General features: G+C 35.9%; 1 protein-coding gene and 1 long non-coding RNA gene across 23 annotated transcripts in view; both read right to left on the reverse strand.

Moving 5' to 3' along the window:
* Positions 1 to 25,704, reverse strand: part of ANKS1B (ankyrin repeat and sterile alpha motif domain containing 1B) — a 1,216,905-nt gene that overhangs the window by 958,023 nt on the left and 233,178 nt on the right. The gene's annotated exons all lie outside the window — the stretch shown is intronic.
* LOC138844418 (uncharacterized) lies at positions 4,597 to 13,915 on the reverse strand. Its single transcript, XR_011380228.1, has 2 exons — positions 11,622 to 13,915; positions 4,597 to 5,169 (listed from the first exon to the last, which is right to left on the reverse strand). It is a non-coding gene; the product is annotated as an uncharacterized lncRNA (long non-coding RNA).

Consider the following 25,704-nt stretch of genomic DNA (forward strand, 5'->3'; position numbering starts at 1 on the left):
CCTATAGAGCCGCAGTGCCAGCCATATGTATTGTTTTCAACAATGCCCTGGTACCTTATCTTTTCTACATACCAATCCATCAAACAAAGTACTTCCAATAAGTAGTTCTGAAGGTCAGTATTAAAAAATTTGCTCTAATCCTAGTTGACTCTTTCAGCCTACTTCTTCCTCAGGTTCTCTGCTTTTTCCCCTAGCAAAATCTGAGTTAAGACACTGGAGCTGAAGCCAGCATGTGGCATAGCAAGTAAAGCTGCCACCTGCAACACTAGCATTCCTTATGGGCACCAGTTCATGGCCCAGCTGTTCCACTTCCAATCCAGCTTCCTGCTAATTGTCTGGAAAAAAACAGTGGAAGATGACACCAGTGTTTGGGGCCATGCCACCCATGTGGAAGACCCAGATGAAGCTTCTAGCTCCTGGCTTATGCCTGGCCCAGCTCTAGCCATTTCAGCCATCTGATGAGTGAACCAGCAGGTGGAAGATCGATCTCTCTCTCTCTCTCTCTCTCTCTCTAACTCTATGAATTTCAAATAAATAATTCTTTATTTTAAAAAGGCATTGCAGCAAGTGATAGAAACAATGGCACACTCTGAGTGACACCTTTGTTTAAGGAGCTGAATGCTCACTAGCAGCCAAACACAGGAGCTTCCAATTTTTTGGCTTGTTTCAAAATCCAATCCTCACTTTAGAGACCAGGGAAAAGTTGGTCAAGGCTCTGGTATTCTCAGCAGTGCCCCACAAAAGATAGAGCTTGCATCTCATTGAGTGAGGAGCTGGAAAGAAGAGGGGACACCACTTCTCAATCACATGCACTCAGAACGCAGCCTCATCAACAAGGTAGCTGGAGCAGGACCAGAAAAGCTGATGTCCTGCCGCTGTCAGAGGACCATCCAGTACTTGGGATCCAGATGGACACAGAACTCTGTGCTGCTGGTCACACAGTCTGGAATGGACTTCCCATCTTGCTGTTACGGAAGGGGAAACAGGAAAGTAGTCTTGACTCAGATAACAGTCTCACTATTCTTACCAAAATATTGACTTTCTTCAATCTATGTTTCTTCATTTACTCATTACTTAAATGTTGTTAGGATCATTTCAAGAAACATTAAAAAATTTTAATAATTTTCACCAGTTTTTCTGGGGAGTAGGTCGGTTGAACTCCTCATGCTCTGATGCCAAAAGTCCCTCTAGTCGTTTAATTAACAAGAGTGAAGAGGCAAATTAAATGAGAAAATTAGAGTCTTTTTCAAAAAGTAGTTCTGGAGCTTGGATACATGTGGAACACAGAAACTCAGCTCTTCCTTATATCATTTACTGAGTCATTTGAAATGGACCAAATTCAATGCTATTTAAAAATGTATGTAAGAGCAAAATTATAAAACTTCTATAACAAAACACAAGAGAAACTCTTTGTGACTGACTTTGGGATAAGTGGAGATTTCTTAGCTAGGACACAAAATACATGAATCATAGACAAAAAATAGTGTGAAATTGGACTTCAAATATTGTTAAAGCTTGTGTTTTAAAAGATACTGTTAGAAAAAGTAAAAGGCAAGCCAGAGACTGTGAGGATAAATTTGCAAAACATAATGCTGATAAGGAACTTATTTTTAATATAAATAAAAAATTCTTTCAATGGGGTAAGAATATAAACAATCCTGTTTAAAAACAGACAGAAGTTTGAACAGAAGCAAAGAACAGTTACAAACAGCAAACAAGTAAATGAAATAATGTTCAATACTACTAATCTGTAGGGAAATGAAAATTAAAACCGCAATGAAATTCTACTATATATCTATTAGATTGGCTAAAATCAAATAGCCTGATGACATTATACATGGCAAGGATGTGGAACAACTGCAAATATCTATACACTGGTAGTCAAAATGTAATATGATGCAGCCACTTCGGAAATCAGTTTGGTAGGTTCTCTAAAAGTTAAACTTAGATGCAATATACCACACAGTAATATCACTCCTACGTGTTTATTCAAGAGAAATAAAAACACAAACACTTGCATGCAACTGTTCATAGCTTTATTAGTTATAGCCAAAACCTTGAAATAACCCAAATGTCCATCATTAGATGAATGGAAAAACATGTGTGGTATTTCCATACAACGAAGTACTACTCAGCAATAAAAACGAATGAACATATCAATGAAAGAAGCAGGCGAAAACGATTGTACAACACTATTGATATGAAATTCTAAAAGAGACAAAATTATACTAATAGGGAACAAATCTGTGGCTGCTTGGGGTGGAATTTTTGGATGGCAATTGACTAAAAAAAGCATGAGTAATCTTTTGGGGAATGATAGAGATATATACTATATCTTTATTGTGGTTATAGTTACATTACTATACATTCGTACAACTAACTTAACTGTACTTAAAGTGTATGAATCTTATTATATGTAAATGATATCTCAGTAAGGTTATTTTAAAAAAAGAAACAGAAGAGAAATAGTACATAGTTTAATAGCAGGAAAAATCACAGAGATCAAGACAGTCTGCATATAATGAGTAAACTTATATACTGGACACCGAAGATTATAAAATTATAATATCAACATAAAATGTCTGTCAACCATTTTCATTCAGTTTTAAAACAAACATTTCCCTTAAGCCATACTTGTGAAAATTAGATTTACAAATAATTATTTTACTGTTTCAGCAAGGTGTTATTTCACCTTGCTTATTGAAAGAATGCTGAAATGTCATGTCTAACAAAGCATAAAATGCTGGGATTTTGTTTGGCAAAAATTTGGTTATTTCCCATCCTTCTAGGGTCAGAGAAAACCTCTTACCACCATTGCCATCGTGCTTGGCCATCTGACATGGTTTGGCCAGAACATGTAGAAAGGTATGAACATGTAGAATGTTTTATGGGTTTTAAGTGTATTTGCATGGCTTAGATTGCACTTGAAATGCTATGATCAACATATAAGTACAACTCAGGTAGCCAATGTTCCTTTAGACTGGAACTCAGAATGAAGCATAAGGATCAATCCTAAACTTGCCTCAAAGCTTGAAACGGAAACACAGCCTAAAAGCTGAGCCACGTGCCAGTGAGAAAACTAAAAGCTTTCCATGATATGACCATGAGTTATGGAAGTTTGTTACATAGAATTACCATGGGAAAGCTGAAGATGGTCCAAGTCTTTGGGACCCTGAACCCCACCCCCACCCCCGTGAGAGACCCGGGAGAAGCTCCTGGCTCCTGATCGGTGCAGCTCTGGCCATTGCAGCCATTTGGGGAGAGAATCAGCAGAAGGAATACTTTCTCTCTATCTTTTCCTCTCACTGTCTGTAATTCTACCTCTCAAATAAATATAATCTTTTCAATTTTTTAAATAAAAAAAGCTTACTCCCAGACTGTGTGACAGCAAGCCCTATTAACACTATTCTTTCTCTCCTCTCTCTCCTCTCTCTCTCTCTCCTCCCTCTCCCCCTCCCTCCCTCCCTCCCTCTCTCCCTCTCTCTCCTTTCTTACTTCCCTCAATCTCAGTTTCTCTCAGAAAGATACTGACCACCTGCTGAAACTAACTGGTACCACTCTCTAGTTTAAGTGCTACCTCAGCCTGGCTGATAAGGTTAAGAAAACCAGCAGGATGCCCACGGGACTAACTCCTAAGCATATGCAAAGGAATTTTGTTGAATTCTTTATTTGGTAAAGGATTAAGATTTTGATTATAGAGTAAATAGAAATTATATCATCCCAAAAATCACAAAATGGAAGAAGAAGGGAGAGTAGGTGGGAGTCAGGGTAGGAAATATCTTTATGTTCTTAAAACTATATATGAAATACATGAGCTCTGTTCCCTATATATCCTGATCCCCTACTGATATATAAATATTAAAAATATTGCTCATTTTACTGTCCTAGTATGGAAAAAACCTTCCTGCAGCATTGCATGTACCAAGATCACCTGTCTACCCATGTCTGAAATCCTATATTTAAGTTGTCCTAATAAACTCTTATTCTTATATAGAATTTCTTTCATTCTTTAGTTTCAGGAATTCCTAATTGAGGCAACATTCCATGTTTCACTAACATTCAGAACAGACTTCAGTGAATGCACTGATTATCAAGAAAAAATTGAATTAAAAATATTTTCTTGTAGTTAAGCTACTAAACAAAGACTAACATTCTTCAATTACTGTAGACTCTCCTTTACCTCCACTTAACCTACCAATCTCAATACCCAAATTTAAACAACAACCTTCTTACTCACCCCACCAATGGTTTGTCAATGATCAGGAAAACTGCACTGCCTCAACACCATTATAAGGCTATTATTCAATATGCTGATAGATCTTCTGTATTGCTTTGCAAGATAGTGCTTATTCATTCTCCACAACAGCCACTTTAAATTAGAATCACTAACATAAGCCCTAATTTCACTCTCAGAGAAGCTGCTTTCAACATACATTTTATGAGGCATTAAATTTCTCAACTTTTTGCCTCTTAGTCTTACACCTATCATAGCCTCTCATTTCTCCGATGATTTATCCCACCTCCAAATTCTTGATTCCTTTCACTCTTCTTATCTTTTGCTCTATCTCTAAAACATGTTCCTTTCTTCTCTCTCCTGGAAAACCTACATACTAATTTCTCCCACATCTTATATCAACATTCCCAAAAACCTGACTCCTCCACAAACTACCAACTCATATTTTTGCTTTCATTGTTAAACTTCCTGACAAAGCAGTCTGTTCGTTACCTTGATATTTTTACCTCCAGTTCACTCCTTAATGCTGTGAATGTTACGAAAATTATTCTCTCAAATGCAACTGGAAGTTGCCAAATGGCCCAAATCAATGGTCTCTTCTCATTTATTATCCTAACAAAGCCTCTCTGTAGTTTTAAATTACACGATTGACTACATATGTCAACTATGTCCTTCCAAAGATCCCCGCCCCCGCCCCGCGCATCAATCATGCTCCATTTCACATTGTCTGTTGATACAATTAGCTTGAAGTGTGAAGTTCAACCTAGTCTTTTTCCTCTCCTTTACTACATCATCATCTCTCAACATTTTCAATACTTCAACCTCTCCTATTACTTACTTTAGCCCTCATAATCTCTCAGCTGGACTATTCAAAATGTCTTCTAACTTGTTATTGGAATCCACTCTAGCACACATTCAAACCATCCTCCACATTCCTAAAATATCAATAAAAGATGCAATGTTAATCAAGTAACCCCTCTTTTCTTCTTCTCACATCTTTCCTCTATGCTCAAAGCACCCCACTGAGAGTTCAGTAGGTATACATTGCCTGGGTGATAAGGACACAATGCATTATTAGAGAATACAAGGTGTTTTACGGCTACCCTGACAGCTCCTCTCCTGACATCTCCTCAGGAGGTGATAAGCATCCTTTGTGTCCTACGTTCCATTTCCACAAATCTTACATTTTCTCAGTATAAGTTATGTCATTTATTGCTTTGATGCTTTTGATTATACTACTTTCTATATGAAATGCTACCCATACCCCTCCTCAGCCTTGTTTGTCTGAATAAAACCTAACATCTTTCCTTATTCATTATAACATGAACTCCCTGGGAAACATTTTTTTCCTTATATCCTGGTCATTTTAATTTACCTTTATGCCCTTCTATATCCATATATATGTTTACAGAAATATTTGCTTCACATGCCTGTCTCTACCTATTAGACTTCGAGTTTCTTGGTAACTACAATTTAATTACTTAAGCCTGCAGAGTGCCTAGTATTATGCCTGGAACACAGTAGGTGATTAATACATAAACATTTCTTGAAATTCTGTTCTCCTTGGTTCCTTTAACATTCCTCTTTCCTATTTGCCCCTATCTGTCCTACTCATTTTGGTTGGCTTCTAAAATTCTTCTCAGGTTCTCAGGCCCATTTTTCCCTTCCTTTTTATTTCTCTGACCTCAACTACCCTGAACAATCTTGCCCCTTCTGATCTACCTCTTGGTACCTAATTGACAATTAGTGATCAAAAGTTTACAAATTTTAATCTATAATTCCTCAACTCTATCATAAGCTCTAATCCCATAGATATTATCAGTAATTATAGTTCATTAATAGAAAGATGCTATATGGCAACAATTATACTAGAACACATCTACACTATGTGTTCTCAATCATTACTGTAATTCTGGAAGACAGGTATAATTATTCCTTCCTTGGGATGAACAGAGACATGGAATTTTCATAATTTTCCCAGTATCATATACTTAGAAGGTACTGGAACTGGATCTTAATCCCAGGTCATTGCAAATCCATCTATTTCATTACAATATTTACTATTCTTTATCAGACTCCTTCAAATCACTGTATTCAACACATATTTCCAAACCTAAATCACTCCTGCTTCTATAATTCCTACCTCATTCATTGCATTACTATTACCAGTGACAATACAGAAGTCTTCTATACCATGTTTAATTACTCTACCCAAATTCCCCACAATCATTTGGCCACTGAAAAGGCTATTAAATCTCAGCCACTTTATTGCAGTACAGTGGCTGTCTTGCTGCTATCTACAATTTCCTGCCCATTCTAACATATCTTTTACTTCCTTGAGGGTTTGCATTATAAATGAATCTGACCTCTGGATGAAATGGCTGAATATGGACAATTCTCTTCTCCACATATTGAGATCTTAATTAAAATGACCAGATATTATTAAATCTTAAGGAAACCAGTATTGAGAACCATAATGAATGATGTTCTTAAATCACAAAATTGAAGAGCTTTTCCCAGTTATACTGACAACAGGACTTGGTCCAAACCAAGGTTCATAAATTAAGAAGTAACGTGTCTGGAGAGTAAATAAGGAAACTAATAGAATCCCACAAATATATTCAAATTTGGAGATGTGAGACTGAATGTGAAAGCAGCATGTGAAAAAGCTAGATGATTCAATATAGTAAGCATCATGGCTGAGAGTCCAAATTAGCTACTGACTTTCCGTGTCTTTAAGTGGTGTGTGGTCTACAATCACCTTCCACAAGACTTGGGCAAAGGTTGGAGACTACTTCCCTTAATCAATTTGGGAAATGTATTTAGACATTCTAACAACTGTCTCCAACATTTCCCTCTCAATCTCTAATCCCCTAGATTTTTAATATCCTTCATCCTTTTAGGGGTATAACTACTGTCTGGCCAATTCTTTATTAACTTTCATTGTGATCCTGAAGGTCATTTTGAAGTATGGTGTCTACTATTTTAGGGCTTCAATAAAAAGTTCCATTTTGATATCCTCTGATGCTAATACTCTGAGAAATGTTTCTGCCTGTAACTTTGAGAGAGGGGCAATGTTATTACTCAAAGATAAGACTAAAACTTCATCCAAAATCCTTTTATCTTTGAATACCATCTGAAATTACTAGTTGATTCCAATCCTGATTCCAATTACTAGCTGTGTGGGCTTTGGAGTAATTGAAGCATCATAACTTTGTTTTCTAATTTTCAATATATGAATAATATGTCTTCATATAATTAAGAATAATACAATATTAAGAAAACTAAAATTATTTATAGTGGCCCCAAATGCCCCACAAGAGCTTCCCCTCCTACATCTCTTTGACTATGCCATCTATCTGTCCCTGCCACATCTCTTTGACATGCACTCTGCCAGTTTCCTCTTCACTCAAGCCAGGCACTGTTTCACCTGAAGACTTTTTCTTCTGCCTGGAATACACACCCCTTATGTAACTGATGGATCATTGTTCTACCTGCCTCAGGTATTTTTTCAAATTCTGTCCTCTCCAATAGCCATCCTATAAGCATTCCATTTGATCTTAAATCCCTCATTCTACTCTGCCACCCAATCCCTCACCTGCCTTATTTTTCACCATTGGCATGTGTCGTCTTCTATCACACTACATACTTTCACATTTTTAGTTTATTTTCTATCCCTTTCCACTTAAATTTAAATTTCATGAAGAACACTGTGCGGCATAGTTCACAGTGTTCTAGGCCTAGTCTGTAATTACAGGCTATTATAATAATAAATAATACAGCCCATCTGTGAAATATTTTAGGAATCAGACCCAGGACCAGCATTGTTCCTGGTTTGCACACTGCATGTCAGACAAAAAGATGTGTCCAACAAGAAAAATCACTTGTTGATATGAAATCATAGGGTAAAATCACAGGCAAAGTATCAATGTGAGGATAAACAGTCTTCTATAAAGTCAAATTAATTTGAGAAATAATAGCAAACATTTGACCATAAGAAATATGTACTCTAAGTCAGATTAAAGAGAAAACTCTTTTAGTGAAACCAAGACAAGCAATAATGAATGGGAACAGAGACTGAATTGTGTAAAAAAGATGATTACCATGTAGAAACCACAGGGAAAGAATAAAAGCAGGTCCTTTGCTAAAGGAAACAAAATCAGGAAGGCAGAATGCAGTTGTTAAGTCAGCAGGACTTAGAAAAAAAATCATAAATGGGAAAAGGAAAATACATAATTACAGTAAAATTAATGGCTTGTAAAACCGTGTCCATGGTGATAACCTTACTTAAATCAGAATTAATTGAGGAAAATCAGGACAGATTGTGTTGGATTTAGAAATGTTGAACTTTTGATGTCTGAAAACTAATCAGTAAAGCATGATGAGAATGCTCAAGAGGAGGCTGTGGACCAGGGCTCTCTGAGTTGTAGTTGTGAGCCAAGCCCTAACAGTATAGAGGTCACCCAGGTGTAACTTTATACACGTAACTTTATGTATAACTGTAGGGGATGATTCCACAAAGAAGTATTTTACAAAAGAGAAAGTACATTACATTGCTACAAGTAATGGAAGAAAAAAGCTGTCAAAAGGAAGTACCTTAGAAATTGAGTCTAATTGAATGAGAACTAGAGAGGCTTTACTGCCCACATTTCCCTAGATTCCTTCTCTGTTCCAGCAAAGTTACCCATCATTTTCCAGATACTCCTAAGGGGAGTTTAGTCATTCCTCCTGAATAAACTCCATCTTCCCCAATATCTACATCCCAGTTCAAGACCCAATTCTACTACTTTCCTCCAACAGATCACATTTCCTGGTTCCACTTCTATAACGGTAATAATTTGTTCTAAGTAGATAGAAAAGAATGTCATAAAAATTAAGTATCCTTAATTCTAAAACTTCAAGCTCAGTATAGAAAACCGTATTGAGAGAAAGGAAGCCAAATGGGAACTAAAGATAACAACAAATGGTATTACCTAAATTTCCCTTGAAAACTAAAGTCATGAAAATATTTCAGGCTATTTAAAGATAAGTTGTACAGAGATGCTTTAACATGCTGATGGATATAGCCAGAGCTACAGATACGGAGACTGGGCAGCTAGAGTTAGGGTTAGGGGGTGGCCATAGTTTATGAGAGCTGAGAAGCAGAGCATAAGTCATGTGCCACTAGCACAATCATTTTACCATGCAAACTCAGGAGGCGAGTAATGTTGGCTAAATATAATTTCTTCTTTTCTACTTTGAAAAGGTAGCATATGAATGATGTAAAAACAATATACAACACAAAAACACATGCAATGAAATGTATCCTCTTCCCAATTCCAGCCACTAATCAGTTATTTTTATAAATATTTACAGAAATATTCAATGAACTGTTAAAAGATCCCAGTTTCTCTTCCAGCCTGGTGATCCTCCAAAGCACTACAACTATTCGGAGACAGACTCATGGCACTAACACTAGATTTTTGTGAACAGAGGTCATTACTTAGGCTGAAAATTCAAGTTTCTGGGTCAGAGACTGCAGCAAATATCTTTGTACTCTCAAAATGCCAAATTTGCTCATATCTTTGCAGAAAATATTTTTACATAATGAATAAATCCCAAAGTGATAAAATTCCGTAAGATTCCATTATAAAGTTAGGAACCCATAAATTATATGATAAAGAAAAAAAAGTAAAAATAGCTTTTGGAATTTATTCACTTTTGAAGATTTTCCTTGCTGTATTTTCCTAGATGACAAATGTAATTGATCAAGTTGATATTTTAATTTAAATACTTCTATCCTGAGGAAGTTTAGCCTAAGCAGATATTTTGACAAAGCTAACAAAGTCAATTAAAGCAATATAAATTTTGACAAGAATTTATATACATCTTATATTTAATAATTTATAAGAGAAACTACAGATTTGCATGTTAAATTAGGGAAAAAAAGTGCCAAAACAAACTGAGTGAATTGAGAACTAGAATTTGTAATATGATTTAGGAAACAATCTGACAGGGACTTTAGAATGGAGGATGCATAATTTTAAAAAATCGATTTTGCTGCTTATTGGAAAAAATCAAACAGCAAATTCCATATTAAATGCCACACCTGTACTAAGTTCTTATTCTATGAGTGCTTTTTTTCCCCAATGACCAATGCTAGAAGCTATTTTCCAGAATGCCTCCATCTCCTAAAGTCTTCATAAAAAATTCTTTTTACCTTAAGATATTATATCAGCTTCCTCTAAGTGTTTTCCCTAATTTAGGCCCCAGAAGGCAGAAGCTGCCTTAATTATTCCTATAGTGCTTGATTAAAGTAACCTCTTCTAAGTAGGTACTTAATTACAATAAATGCTGATTGCCAGATTTCTCTTAAAACAGACTTCTTTTATTGTAAGCCTACAGAAGAGGGAAAAGACTTGTCCCAGACACAACAAAAGGTAGAGGTTCACCTAAAATAATACGACACAAATAAAAAAGACCTTTGAATTCATATAGAGATTGTTCCATTACTTATAACATAAATGCAATTTACTACTAACCTAATTTCATATCCCATTCCTTATAAAATGACATCTAAATATATTGTCCATCTTCATTACGAATATAAAAGTTTATTTCTAAAACTAAGCCTACTTCTAAAACCAAGGTTTTGGAAGTGATGACTTTTTCAAGTCTTCTTTTTTCTCAGAATGCAATTTACAATGTAAAACTTTTTAACATTTTGTGGGATAAGAGGATTACTAGAGTAGATCTTGTTCCAATACAAACAGGAATATGTTTGTGCCTTATAGAGGTTTATACATACTGAATAGTTTTAAAGTTTCATGTAACTTTACTCTGCAATCTCTGTTCCAGGGGGACTCTGACAGCGGGTGAAATATTTGTCACCAATATAAAAAATTAGTAACTAAAGTAATAACACCACAAAAACTAAGCCGGATTTTAACAGATGTATTGTGTGGACGTTTCCCAAGATGACAACCATTAGAAAATGAAGTAGTGTTAATGTCAACTAAAGTTGTTCATACTGAGCTAAGTCCTAGGGGAAGTCTAAAGCTCCAATGTATCTTTAAATAATGGCTTTTGTGAAAGCTTCATACATCTTGATAATGTTGTGTTGATTCTTAAGGGAAGTCACTAACAATCCTAAAGAAAAAAAATCACTGCCTAAGGCCTATGTGATACTGAAAAATATTATTAAAAACTCTAGAACAATAGTAGGAGATACTGGGAATAACAAAAGAAGAAAAGGAGGTAAAGGGTTTAAAGTGGATAAATTTATACAAATAGATTTATTTACCAAATTTGAGATATCTTTAAAAAGTTCATGGAAATATATTATGAATATATATATGAAAAAGTATAACATGAATTTCAAAACATTTTTGCACAAAAATATACTTACACTTTTACCCTATTTTTCCATTATATTTTTGAAGTACTTTATGGTATAAGATTTGGCATGAAGCAAAAATTCACTGGTCTTGATCAACAGAAATTTCTGACTTAAAAAACAAAACCATCTTTAAGTTTCACTTCTGGAAGTCCCCCCAAATAGTTCAAACTCTGAAACATTCTTCCCATTGTTCCTTAATGTATACCTCTTCTTATACATTCTGATTAACCTATGCAGGAAATTTTGAAATCAAAAGATTAACATGACAGACATAGCATTCATTTTTTCCAGGAGTCTTCTTTAAAAAATTACTTTTCATATTTAATATTTTTTCCTGGGGCTAGTATTTTGATAGAAAAAGTTAAGTTGCTGCTTGCAAGGCCAGTATCATATATGGGTGGCTGGTTCAAGTACCAGCTGGTCTACTTCCTATCCTGCTCCCTGCTAATGCAACTGGGAAGACAGTGGAAGATTGCCCAAGTACTTGAATCCTTATACCCACATGAGAGACCTGGATGGAGTTCTATGTTCCTGACTTCAACCTGTCCAAGTCCCCACCATTGTGGCCATTTGGGGAGTGAACCAGCAGATAGAAGATCTCTCTCTCCCTTTGAAATAAGTAAATCATTAAAAATATTTTGTTTAACATAAATATTTGTTCCTTTTTATATAGTGCAGCATTTCAAAACAAATATACACCACTAATCAATCAAAGCAGGCAACAAGTCTTTCATTTTCGTTTTCTATTCTTTATATTTGAAGCCTACCATCTCATTTCTTTCAATTCTCTAAACCACATGTAATGCATTATTGTGAATTATTGTCATCCCCATCTGCTTAGGAGTGCTAGAACTTGTTACTTCTACCTGATTGAATTTGGTAACAATTATTCAACCTACCTCTCATTGCCCTTACACTCACTCGTTCCATTTGTAATCTTTATTTAAATTTAGATGGGCAATTTTTAAAATTTCTGAAACTCTAAATAACATATGGTATCTATCATTGTGTGTCTGGCTTATTTTTCACTTAACATAATGACCTCCAGTGCCACAGACTCTGTGGGAAATGTCAGGTTTTCATTCTTTTTAATGGCCAGTATTCCACTATGTGTGTATGAATATATAAACATGTGTATTCATATATATCACATTTTCTTTATCCATTGATCCATCAGTGGACATCTAGGTTAACAACATATCTTAAATATAGTAAATACTGCTATAATATACATGGGAGTACAGGAACTGCTTTCATATGCTCATATGCTGATTTCATTTCCTTTGGCTATATATTCCCAGAAATAGGGTAGCTGGGGCATATGATAATCTATTTTCAACTTTATGATGAACCTCCATATTGTTCTCCATAAGGGCTACAAAATTTAAATTCCACCAAGAGTGGATAAGGGTTCCCTTTTCTCCACAACCTTGCCAGAACTCATTATGCTTCATATTTTTTTTTTTTTTTGACAGGCAGAGTGGACAGTGAGAGAGAGAGAGAGAAAGGTCTTCCTTTACCGTTGGTTCACCCCACAATGGCCGCTGCGGCCGGCGCACTGCGCTGATCCAAAGCCAGGAGCCAGGTGCTTCTCCTGGTCTCCCATGAGGATGCAGGGCCCAAGGACTTGGGCCATCCTCCACTGCACTCCCAGAACACAGCAGAGAGCTGGCCTGGAAGAGGGGCAACCGGGACAGAATCTGGTGCCCCGACCAGGACCAGGACCTGGTGTGCCGGCGCCACAGGTGGAGGATTAGCCTATTGAGCTGTGGCGCCAGCCTATGCTTCATCTTTTTGATATGAACAATTCTAACTGAAGCATGATGAGGTTTTTGACTTGCAATTTCTGGATAGCTAAAAGTATTAAGCATTTTTTTCATTAAGTGTTGGCTGTTCATATTTCTTCTGCTGAGAAATGTCTACTCAGGTCCTTAATCTATTTCTTAACCAGATTGTTTATTTTGTTGTTGTTGAGATTTTTGAGTCCTTAATATATTCTGGATATAAATCCTTTATCAGAGGGACAGTTTGCAAATACTTTCTCCCAATCTATCAGCTGTGTCTTTGTTGACTCTGCACTGTGCAGAAATTTCTTCACTTGATATAATCATATTTATCAACTTTTTGCTTTTGTTACCTATGTTTTTGGGGTCTTATTTAAAAAAAAAAAACATTGTTTATGCCAATGTCTTGAAGTGTTACCTTTGTTTATTCTAGAAGTTTCATAGTTTCCAGTCTTATTTTTTTTAACTTTTATTTAATGAATATAAATTTCCAAAGTACAGCTTATGGATTACAATGGCTTCCCCCCCATAACGTCCCTCCCACCCGCAACCCTCCCCTTTCCCACTCTCTCTCCCCTTCCATTCACATCAAGATTCATTTTCAATTATCTTTATATACAGATCAGTTTAGCATACATTAAGTAAAGATTTCAACATTTTTCAGTGTTATATTTGGATATTTGATCTATTTTGAATGGGTTTTTCATAGGATGAGAGGTGTGGGGGTATGTCAGGTTTAAATCTTCTGCATATAGAAATCCAGTTTCCCCAGCGAGATCCATTGAAAAAAATTTTCTTTCTGCAGTGTATGCTTTCAGCATTGTTGTCAGAGATCAGCTGGCTATAGATACATAGATTCCTTTCTGAAATCTCTATTCTGTTCTGCTTATTTATGCCAGCACCATCTTTTTTGGGTACAATAGCTCTGTAGCATGTCTTGAAATTAGATGTTGTAATGTTTACAGGTTTCTTAATTCTACTCAAGACTTCTTAGGCTATTTGAGATCTTCTGTTCTTGTGAATTTTAGAATTCTTGTGAATACTGTAATGAATGTTATCAGCATTTTTGATGGGAATTTTGTTGAATCTTCAAGTTGCTTTTGGTAACAAGGCCATATCCACAATATTAATTCTTCATCCCATGAACATGGGAGGTATTTACATTTTGTGTGTGTGCATATCTTCTTCATGTTCTTTAATCCTTTTATATTTTGTAATATTCATTGTAGAGGTCCTTCACATCTTTTGTTAATTTTATTCCAAGTAATGCAATTTCTTTTGTAGCTACTATGAATAAGACGCTCTTACAGTTTTTCTCACTGATTGTATTACTCTTACCTAAAATGCTGCTGTTTTGTGTGTATTGGTTTTATCCTACACCTTTACTGAATTCATTTATCAGTTCTAAAGGTCTCCTGGTAGAATCTTTCAATTTCTGTATATACAGAATCATCTCATCTGCAGAAATAATTTGACTTATTTCCTGTTTGTATGCTTTTTATTTTTTTGTTGCTTAATTTCTCCAGCTAAAACTTTGAGTACTATATTGAATATTAGTAATGAGAGCAGATATCTTTGTTCCAGATCTTAGAGGAAATGCTTTCAGCTTTTGCACATTTAATATGATGTTGGCTAATGTTCTGTCAAATAGAGTCTTTACTGAGGTATGTTCCTTCTATACATAATTTGTTAAAGGCTGTTACCATTAACAGATGTTAAATTTTATCAGGTGCCTTTCCATATCTATTGAAATGATCATATAATCTTTACCTTTTATTTTGCTGACATAATGTGCCATGTTTATTGATTTGGATATATTGAACAATCCCTGCATCCCTGGAATCAATATCATGTGATCATGATGATCTCTCTGATGTTGTTGGATTCAATTTTCTAGTACTAGCAATTGAGAATTTGAGAAGTTTTGCATCTATGCTCATCAGGAAGATTGGTTTATAGTGTGTGTGTGTGTGTGTGTGTGTGTGTGTCTAGGTTTGGTTTGGACTTAAGGCAATGCTGGCCTTGTAAAGTAAACTAGAAAGATTTCATCCAATACAATTTTCTGAATAGTTTGAGAATTGTTGCCATCTTTCTTAAAGTTTGATAGAATTCAACATTGAAGTCATCTGACTTTTCTATATCAAGATATTTTTATTAGTAATTCAACATCATTTTCACTATTGGTTTACTCAGATTTTCTTCATCTTCATGGTTCAATTTTTATAAGTTATACAGATCCAGAAATTTATCTATTTCTTCTAAATTTTCCAATTTATTGGCATATACTTGTTCCCAATAGCTCCTAATGATCCTTTGCATTTTTGTTCTATCAGTTGTAATACCTCATTTTTCATCTCTGATTTGAGTCTTTACTCTTTTATTCTTAGTTTAGCCAAAGGTTTTCAAATAACCTACTCTTCAGTTCATTGATCTTTTATGTATTTTTACTTTTTCTTTATAACTTCTGATTTTTATTCTGTATTTCTACTAACTCAGGGTTTCATTCTTATTTTTCTAGGTGCTACAGATGAACCATTAGGTTGTTTATTAATTATCCTTTCTTATGTAGTCATTTACTGCTTTAGACATATTGTTTGGTATTGCTTTTGCTATTTACCATAACTTTGGCATGTTTTATTTTCATTTTCATTAGTCAAAGAATTTTTAAACTTCCTTTTTATTACTTATCCATTGGTTATTCAAGAGCTTGTTTTTCAATCTTCATGTATTTGTATAATTTCTAGAGTGTCTATTGTTCTTAATTTTTAATTTTGTTCCACTGTGGTCAGAAACATAAATTATATGATTTTGTTTTCTATTTAATGTGTTCGAATTTATTTTGTGCCCTTCTAATGTGGTTGAGCCTAGAGAATATTCTATGTGCTGATGAAGAGAATGTATATTCTGTAGCTATTACACCTAATCTTATGAAAATATCTTTTAGGTCCATGTGATCTACAGTGAAGTTTTACTCTGATGCTTGTTGATTTCTTGTCTGAATGATACATCCATCACTGGAAGAGGGGTGTTAAGTCCCCCTACATTCTATTGGAACTTATTTCTCCCTTTCAGTCTACTATTTGTTTCATATATTGGGTGAACCAAAATTAGGTGCATAATCTATTTACAAATTTCATATGTTCTTGTTGCAAATATTTTAATGATATAATATTTATTTCAAAGTTACAATAAGTGGTATATTTATTGCTCAAGATTTTTGTTGTTACATTATTTTTTATTTACATAAAGGGAAAAATTTCATGTATTTTACAGTTACAGTTGTAAGTGTATAATTATACTTCCGATGGGATATAATGATTAACATAATTGTCAAAGAAAGACTTAGGATTTCCAAAGCCTTAAATTAAAAAAAATGTATTAAGTATTAGTAGCTATTCTAATGTTCAGTTAAATAAATTAAGACAATTTAAATTATCACTGCAATTGTGTATGAGTACATATTCAGAGAGTGTAGAATACAACAAACAAAACAGAAATTAGTTGTGTCGTAGGATGAAATTTGTGAAGGTTTTTTTTTTTTCTTTCTTATTTTCCTTTAATATTGTTAGATAAGAGTCCTCAAGATAGCAACTTCTGTTGCCATCTATTGAAACAGTTGTGTGTGAGTTTGTGGTTGAATGAACTGTGGGGTAAGAAGAATTAAGGAGGAAAGAGAATAAAACTTAAGTCAATTCCTCAGATATGTGTAATCCACTTTAAATCTTTTAAAAAATTATTACATGCTAATCTGATCACTTTCAGAAATTGCCTACAACTATAATACAGGACAAACTTCTCCATCTAAAGCTACAATATATGAATAATTGCTACATTTATTGTAACAATGATATATCAAGATATAAACAATATTAACATTATATTTTTACAGAACTTCAAGAATATAAAAGTACTTATATACATGAAAAGTGATTTAGCATAATGCTCAACAGAATAGTTACTACAGTTAGTCAAATTTTGTATCCCACCTCTTGGACTAATAAATTACATAACTTCTCTGAACCTCAATTTCCTCCTATGAAAAGAAGATAATTGTGATATTTCTCTCATAAATTATGTAAAAGTTAATAATTAATAATACATGCAAACATCTGAGCCCAATCCATCATTTCTGACTAGAAATCTCCAGGATATTTGCTTAAAAATTTCAATACTGGATATTCCAAGATGGTGGAGTAAGGACAGGGAGGTCTGCTCAGGGCTAGGTGAAAATAGTTTAAAAAAAAACAACAAAAACCGGAACCAGTGCATGCCCACAGGAGAGTTGGAGGGAAAACTGCAGTGGAGATTCTGCAGAAGAAGGAGAGATGCCATGGGTCCTTGTGGAAGGTGCAGGCACATGGCAAAGAGCACAGACATAACGAACGACCCCAGCCACCCTGACCTGGAGAAAACACCAGCTTTGGAGAGAGCAAGGTGAGATCAGAACGCAGCAGGCATACCACTGGTGATATAGCCAAAGGAAGAGCCTAGTTGTCTACACTGACCTTGAGTATGGCCCACAGTCCTGGGAGGAACAGAGTGCCTGCTCACACAGAAAAAGTGAAGAGGCATGTCTCTCTCTATCCATTCCCCCTGACATGGGACAAGTCAGGTAGCTAGATTAAGTTCATGAGCTAGAAGCCACACTTCCCCTGCTCCATGTAATCATGCCCACCCACCTGTCAATCAGATGACCCCTTCCCCAGGAAGTATTTCCCTGTACTTCAGATCTGGGAGCTGTGCCATGTAAACACTTTCATTTTCTAAGCTCATAAAAAGCTAGGTGAAGCAGAAGCTCTCTCTCTCTCTCTCTCTCCTCATGGACCTGGAGTGTGCAGGGTTTAAGTCTCTTTACCTTTCCTGGCCCACTCTCCCTACATCAAGTATACATGTGCATGTGCATTCTCCTCACTTTGTAAATAAACTTTGTCATGTTGCACATTGTGCTTGTGCCTGTACTTAGAATACTTCTCTAAGTAAAAGGCAAGAGTGTTGAACAGAAATTTAGGCCCAACCTAGTCCACAACATTCCCCACAACAGTGGGGTGGCAACATTTGGACATAAGTTGATAGCAGCTTCTGCAGCTCTTATGTGCACACTCAGCAACTGTTGGGGAGAGTCGCCATCTTGTCAGCAGAGGCCACTGCAGCAGCTCTGGTGTCTGCATCTGGCAACAGGCAGGGAGAAGGAGCTATTTCGACATAGTACCGGCTGCAGAGACTTGTCTGTGCCCAGCATGAATGTGAAATGAGCAGGGATGTGGCCAGTGGGTATTATCCACATGTGTGATCCAGGAATTTTACCAGAGGGAACAATCCGATTGCCCTATTGACTTTCAGTCTGAGGTCTGATGGGTCTGGGCACCCACACACAACTGTGAGGTACCCCCAGCCTCTCAACATATCACAGCCTCCAGGGCTCTGGGGATCAAACCACCTAAATGGAGCACCCAAAGGCAGCTGGCACTACCAACATCTCAGCCTCTCTGTGGACAGGACAGCCTAGTGGGGTGGAGTGGACCTTCTTCACCCTGTGAATATGGGAGTCCAGAATGCTGAGACTATGGGGACTCTGTGACTACATGAGACTATGCATGGGTATCTGGGCAATCACTGTGCATGGCTCCACACATTCAGAGCTCCCTGATTGCCTGGGATGGGTCACTGCAGTGGGATCTGTGCTCATACTGCAGACTGCACAGATCCTTTGTGCAGTTCATGCTGAAACACAAATGAGTATTGTACCCTCTGAGGGCTAACACCAGGGCATTAATAACCTTCGAAGAAAGGAGGTGAGCATGTGATTATGCCACACAGAGGTAACCATATCCCCTCCCAACTTCTGTTAAAAAGAGATTTATCGGCCGGCACTGTGGACTAATCCTAGGTTAATCCTCTGCTGTGGTGCCGGCATCCTGGGCTCTAGACCCAGTTGGGGCACCAGATTCTGTCCCAGTTGCTCCTGTTCCAGTCCAGCTCTCTGCTGTGGCCCAGGAAGGCAGTGGAGGATGGCCCAAGTGCTTGGGCCCTGCACCCACATGGGAGACCAGGAGGAAGTACCTGGTTCCTAGCTTCAGATCAGTGCAGCATGCTGGCCATGGCGGCCATTTGAGGGGTGAACCAACAGAAAAGGAAGACCTTTCTGTGTCTCTCTCTCTCTAACTTTGCCTTTCAAAAAAAAAAAAGAGAGAGAGGGAGAGAGAGAGAGAGATTTATCATTCCCAACTAAGGTGTCACTCTTGATACTTGACCTATCCTGAAGAAATGACCAAAACTCCCTAGCCAAACCCAGCACCCACCTACAGGTATTCAATAAAAGAACAGACACCTCACTAAGCCACAAAGGCATAGTTCAAAGATAAAAGCTATCAGAGGCAAAAACTAAGTATCTCCACAAAAACCTAACAATAAATGTAGAAACTCAAGAAATAAGAATATAGAGCATAACATGATCCCTGGCAAGGGAACACAATAAAATTTCAATATTAGAAAGTGAAGATGAAGATATCGATGAAAAGACTGAAACAGAATTCAAAAGATTAATCATAGGGTTACTCAGAAGCAACTCCACGAATTAAATCTGTAAATGACATGAATGAAAACTTGTCCCATGAAATTGAGATTTTAAAGAGAAATCAAAGTGAAATATAGGAAATGAAGAATTCAATAGATCAAATAAAAAATGTTGTGGAAAGCCTTAACAACAGATGTGCTGAAGGAAATGAAAGAATATCCAAGTTAGAAGACAAATCTTTGGAAATTTTTCAGTCAGACCAAAAAAAAAAAAAAAAAAGACAAAGAAGAAAAAATTAGAAAAATTAAACAGTGCTGGACATTTATGGGGATACTATCAAAGGAACCAACATATGGGTCTTAGGAGTTCCTGAGGGTGTGGAAAGAGACAATGGATTATAAGGCCTATGTAATGAAATAATTATAGACAACATCACCCATTTGGAGAAAGAATAGGACATTAAAGTATAGGAAGCACACAGAAATCCTCACAGACATGACCAGAAATGATCTTCACTATAACACATTGTAGTCAAGCTTTCCATAGTAAAATATAAAGAGAAGATTCTAAAATGTGCAGGAGAGAAACACAAGATTACTTTCAGAGGATCTCCAATTAGACTCAGAGCTGACTTCTCATTAGAAACTCTGCAGGCTAGGAGAGAACGGAGAGACTCAGTCCAAGTCTTAAGAGAAAAAAATGTCAACACAGAATATTGTACCCTGAAAGGCTCTCATTTATGAATGAAGGTGAAATAAAGACCTTCCATAACAAACAGAAATTGAAAGAATTTGTCACCATTTGTCTAGACTTACAAAAGATGCTTAAGGATGTGCTACATACAGAAACACAAATACACGATCATCACTATGAAAGAAGGGGAAGGCATAAAATCTCTCAGTGAAAGTACAAAGGGACTCTAAGAAAAATAGGAATATTTATGGGAAAATGGCAGGGCCAAGTAATTACTTATCAGTAGTCTCCTATAATGTAAATGGCCTCAACTCTCAGGTTAAAAGACACAAACTGGCTGAATGGATTAACAAACAAAATCCATTTATTTTCTGCCTACAAGAAACACATCTCACCAAGAATGCATACAGACTGAGAGTTAAAGGATGGAAAAAGATATTCTATGCCAGTGGAAACAAAAAAAGAGCTGGTATAGCCATTCTAATATCAGACAAAATAGACTTTAACACAAAAACTGTTAAAAGAGACAAAGAATGGTACTATGTAATGATTAAGTGATCAATTCAACAGGAAATTGTGACTATAATAAATATATATGCATCCAAAGTCAGGGTGCCTGGCTATTTAAAAGAAATGTTAGTAGATTTAAAAGGAGATATAGAAACACCAGTGCTAATAAATACTATGGACCAAATGGACCTGATATCCACAAAACTTTTCATCCTACAGTTGCAGAATACACATTCTTCTAACCAGTGCATGGAACATTCTCCAGGATAGACCATATGGTAGACCAAAAAGAAAGTCTCAGCAAATTTGAAAAATATAAAGCATACCATACATCTTCTCTGTCCACAATGGAATGAAGCTGAAAATCAACAACTCAAGAATCTCTAGAACATAAGCAAACATATATGGTGACAGAACAACACGCTTCTGAATGAACAGTGGGCCATAGAAAGAACAAAAGTGAAAAAAAATACAGAAATGAATGAAATAATACTGCAACATATCAAAACTTATGGTATATAGCAAAAACAGTGATGAAATGAAAGTTTATAGCAATTGGAGCCTACGTGAACAATTTGAAAAGGTACCAAATGAATGAGCTATTGATGTAACTCAAGGACCTGGAAAAACAACAAACCAAACCCCAAATTAGTATAAGGAAAGAAATAATTACAGAAGAAATAAACAAAATTGAAAAACTAAAAAAAAAATAAAGATCAATAAAATGAAGAGTTTGCTTTTTGAAAAAATTTAAAAAATCGAATTACCATTGGCCCAACTAACCTAAAAAAAGAGGGAGAAGGACCAAATCAATAAAATCAGAGATTAACAGGAAACATAACAACTGAAACCAAAGAAATAAAAAAAATCATCAGAAATTATTACAAAGAGCAGTATGCCAACAAACTGGGAAGCCCAAAAGAAATAGATTCCTAGACACAATCTACCAGAATTGAGTCATAAAGACATAAAAAATATACAAAGACCATTAACATAGACAGAGATTGAATCATTAATAAAGACTCTCCCAACAAAGAAAAGCCCAGGACTGGATGGTTTTACTGCTGAGTTATAAAAGACATTTAAAGAATAAATTCCATGTTTTCTCAAGCTATTCAAAACAATGCAAAGATAAAGAATCCTCCCACACTCCACCTAGGAAGTCAGCATTACCTTAATTCCTAAACCAGAAAATGATACAACAAAGAAAACTGTGGACTAATATCCCTGATGAACACAGATGAAAAATTCCTCAACAAAATACCAGCTAAATGAACACAATAAATCAGAGAGATCATCTACCTGGACCAAGTGAGATTTATCCCTGGTATGCAGAGATGGTTCAACATTTGCAGCCAATCAATGTGATACATCACATTAACAAATTGAAGAATAAAAGCCATATGATTATCTCAATAGATCCAGAGAAAGCATTTGATAAAATACAATGTCTTTACATGATGAAAATCTTAAACAAACTGGGTACAGAAGAAATGTTTTGCAACACAATCAATGCAATTTATGACCAAGGCACAGCTAACATCTTATTGAATGGGGAGAAGATGGAAGTATTCCCACCGAGAATCAGAACCAGACAAGGATGCCCACTCTCATCATTCCTATTTAATGTAGTCCTGGAAATTTTAGCCAGATCCATTAGGCAGGAAAAAGAAATCAAAGGTATACAAATTGGAAAGGAGGAAATCAAACTATCTCCCATTTTCAGATGACATGATTCTATCAATAGGGGAACCAAAATACTCCACTAAGAGACTACTGGAACTTATAAAAGAGTTTGGTAAAGTGCCAGGTTATAAAATTAACACAAAAAATCAATAGCTTTTGAATATATGACAACGCCATAGATGAGAAAGAATTTCTAAGATCAATCTCACTCACAATAGCTACAAAAAATTTAAATTCTTTGGAATAAATTTAACTAAAGGAGTGTAAGATCTCTATGATGAAAATTATAAAACATTAAGAAAGAAATAGAAGACATAAAAAAATCGAAAAATATTCCATGTTCACAGATTTGAAGACTGAGTACCATAAAAATATTTATACTACTGAAAGCAATTTGCATATTCAGTGTGATACCAATCAAAATACCAATGACATTCTTGTAGAGATATAAATAAATGATACTAAAATTCATATGGAAACACAAGAGAACCCAAATAACTAAAGCAACTTTATACAACAAAAACAAAAGCAAAGAAAGCCAGAGGCATCACAATAACCATTAAGGCAAACTACATGGCAATTATAATCAAAACAGCCTGGTACTGCTACAAAAACAGATGGATAGACCAAGGGAACAAAAATGCCAGAAATCAATCCAAGCATCTACAACCAGCTTATCTTTGACAAAGGCGCTAACATCAATCCCTGGAGTAAGTAAAATCTCTCCAACAGGTGCTGCTGGGAAAACTGGATCTCCTCATGCACAAGTATGTAACAAGAGGATTACATTGTACCTTTCACAAAAATCCACTCAAAATGGATCAAGGACCTAAATCTAAAACCTGATACCATCAAAATACTAGAGATCATCTGGGAAACTCTGCAAGACGTTGACATAGGCAAAGAGTTTTTGGAAAAGAACCCAGAATCATAAGAAATCAAAGCCAAAATTGACAAATGGGATTACATCAAGTTGAGAATCTTCTGCACTACATAAGAAACACTCAGCAAAGTGTAGAAGCAACCACCAGAATTGGAGGAAATATTTGCAAACTATGCTGATAAAGCATTAATATCCAGAATCTATAAGAAGCTCAATAAATTCAATAACAACAAAGCAAATAATCAACTTAAGAAATTCTCAAAGGACTTGAACAGGCATTTTTCAAAGAGGAAATTTAATGCCCAATAGACACTTAAATTTTTTTCAGGTTCACTAGCCATCAGGGAAATGCAAATCAAAATCACAATGAGGTTTCACTTCAACCCAGTTAGAATGGCTCTCATACAGAAATCAACAAACAAATGCTGCTGAGGATGGGGAGAAAAGGTATCCTAATCCACTATTGACAGGAATGTATACTGGTACAGCTACTTTGGAAGACAGTATGGAGATAGCTCTGAAATCTGAATGTAGACATAAAATATGACCTAGCCATCCCACTCCTGGGAATTTACCCAAAGAAATTAGCATATGAAAGAGTTATTTGTACCCCATGTTTATTGCAGCACAATTCACAATAGCTAAGATATGGAATCAACTCAGATGTCCATCAATGATGAATGGATAAAGAAATTATCATATAAATACACTATGGGGGCTGGTGCTGCAGCTCAGTAGACTAATCGTCCGCCTTGCAGTGCCCGCACACCGGGTTCTAGTCCCGTTCGGTGCACTGGATTCTGTCCCGGTTACCCCTCTTCCAGGCCAGCTCTCTGCTGTGGCCCGGGAGTGCAGTGGAGGATGGCCCAGGTGCTTGGGCCCTGCACCCCATGGGAGACCAGGAGAAGCACCTGGCTCCTGCCTTCGGATAGGCGTGGTGCACCGGCCGCAGTGCGCCGGCCAAGGCGGCCATTGGAGGGTGAACCAACGGCAAAGGAAGACCTTTCTCTCTGTCTCTCTCTCTCACTGTCCACTCTGCCTGTCAAAAAATAAATAAATAAATACACTATGGGATACTACAAAGTGGTAAAAAAAAAAAAAAACAAAATGAAATCCTGTCTTCTGCAACAAAATGGACGAAACTGGAAGCCATTACACTTAGTGAAATAAGCCATTCCCAAAAAGGCAAATAATATATGTTTTTCCTGATCTGTGGTAACTAGTAGAGTACTTAAAAGGCAACATATAGGAATAAAATTAACACATTGAGATGTGATAATTTTGAACAGCCCTTGTCTTGACTGTTGAGGAACAGTGTTTTTTTCTTCATACTATTTTTTGAATTATTTACTTACTGTAAGGTTAATCTTTGAGTATAAAGTTAACTGAAAACAGATCTTTGAAAAAAAATGAATTGGAATAGGAGAGGGAGGTAGAAGAATTGGCCAGGAGGGAGGGTAGGGTGGAAAGTATCACTATGTTCCTAAATCTGTATATAGGAAATGTATGACATTTGCATACCTTTTATAAACTTTTATAAAAAGTTAAAAAAGTATGAAAGAAAACTTCAAAAAGAGGTTCAATTCATACAATATCTCATTACACATTAAAGCATTATATTACAGACAGTAATAATTGTTACTGAGTATAGAGAGATTCAACTAATTATTAAGCAATGCTTAATTTGCTCCAGCATTGTGATAGTCTATAAAACAGATCTATAATCTATAATGCAGATTTGCTAATCCCACAAATGCCAAAAAGTATTTTGTTAAAATACATATATCTATTTTAGTTTTTATTTTCAAAATAACCAATTAATAAAACAACTCTCTAACTATATTCATTAAAGTGAAAAGCTTAAAAATACTACGCATCTATCAAAGGAGCACACATTGTGTTGTTAACATCTGAACAGATTCCAGTTGGTCACTCAACTGATTCATTTATCACTTGAAACTGCTGGCCACTGTGGCAGTTTTCTTTTTAGACAGTGGTTAAGTGTGTCTAATATTAAGTATT

This window comes from Oryctolagus cuniculus, chromosome 11, assembly GCF_964237555.1.
Source record: "Oryctolagus cuniculus chromosome 11, mOryCun1.1, whole genome shotgun sequence".
In the NCBI taxonomy this organism is placed as follows: domain Eukaryota; kingdom Metazoa; phylum Chordata; class Mammalia; order Lagomorpha; family Leporidae; genus Oryctolagus; species Oryctolagus cuniculus.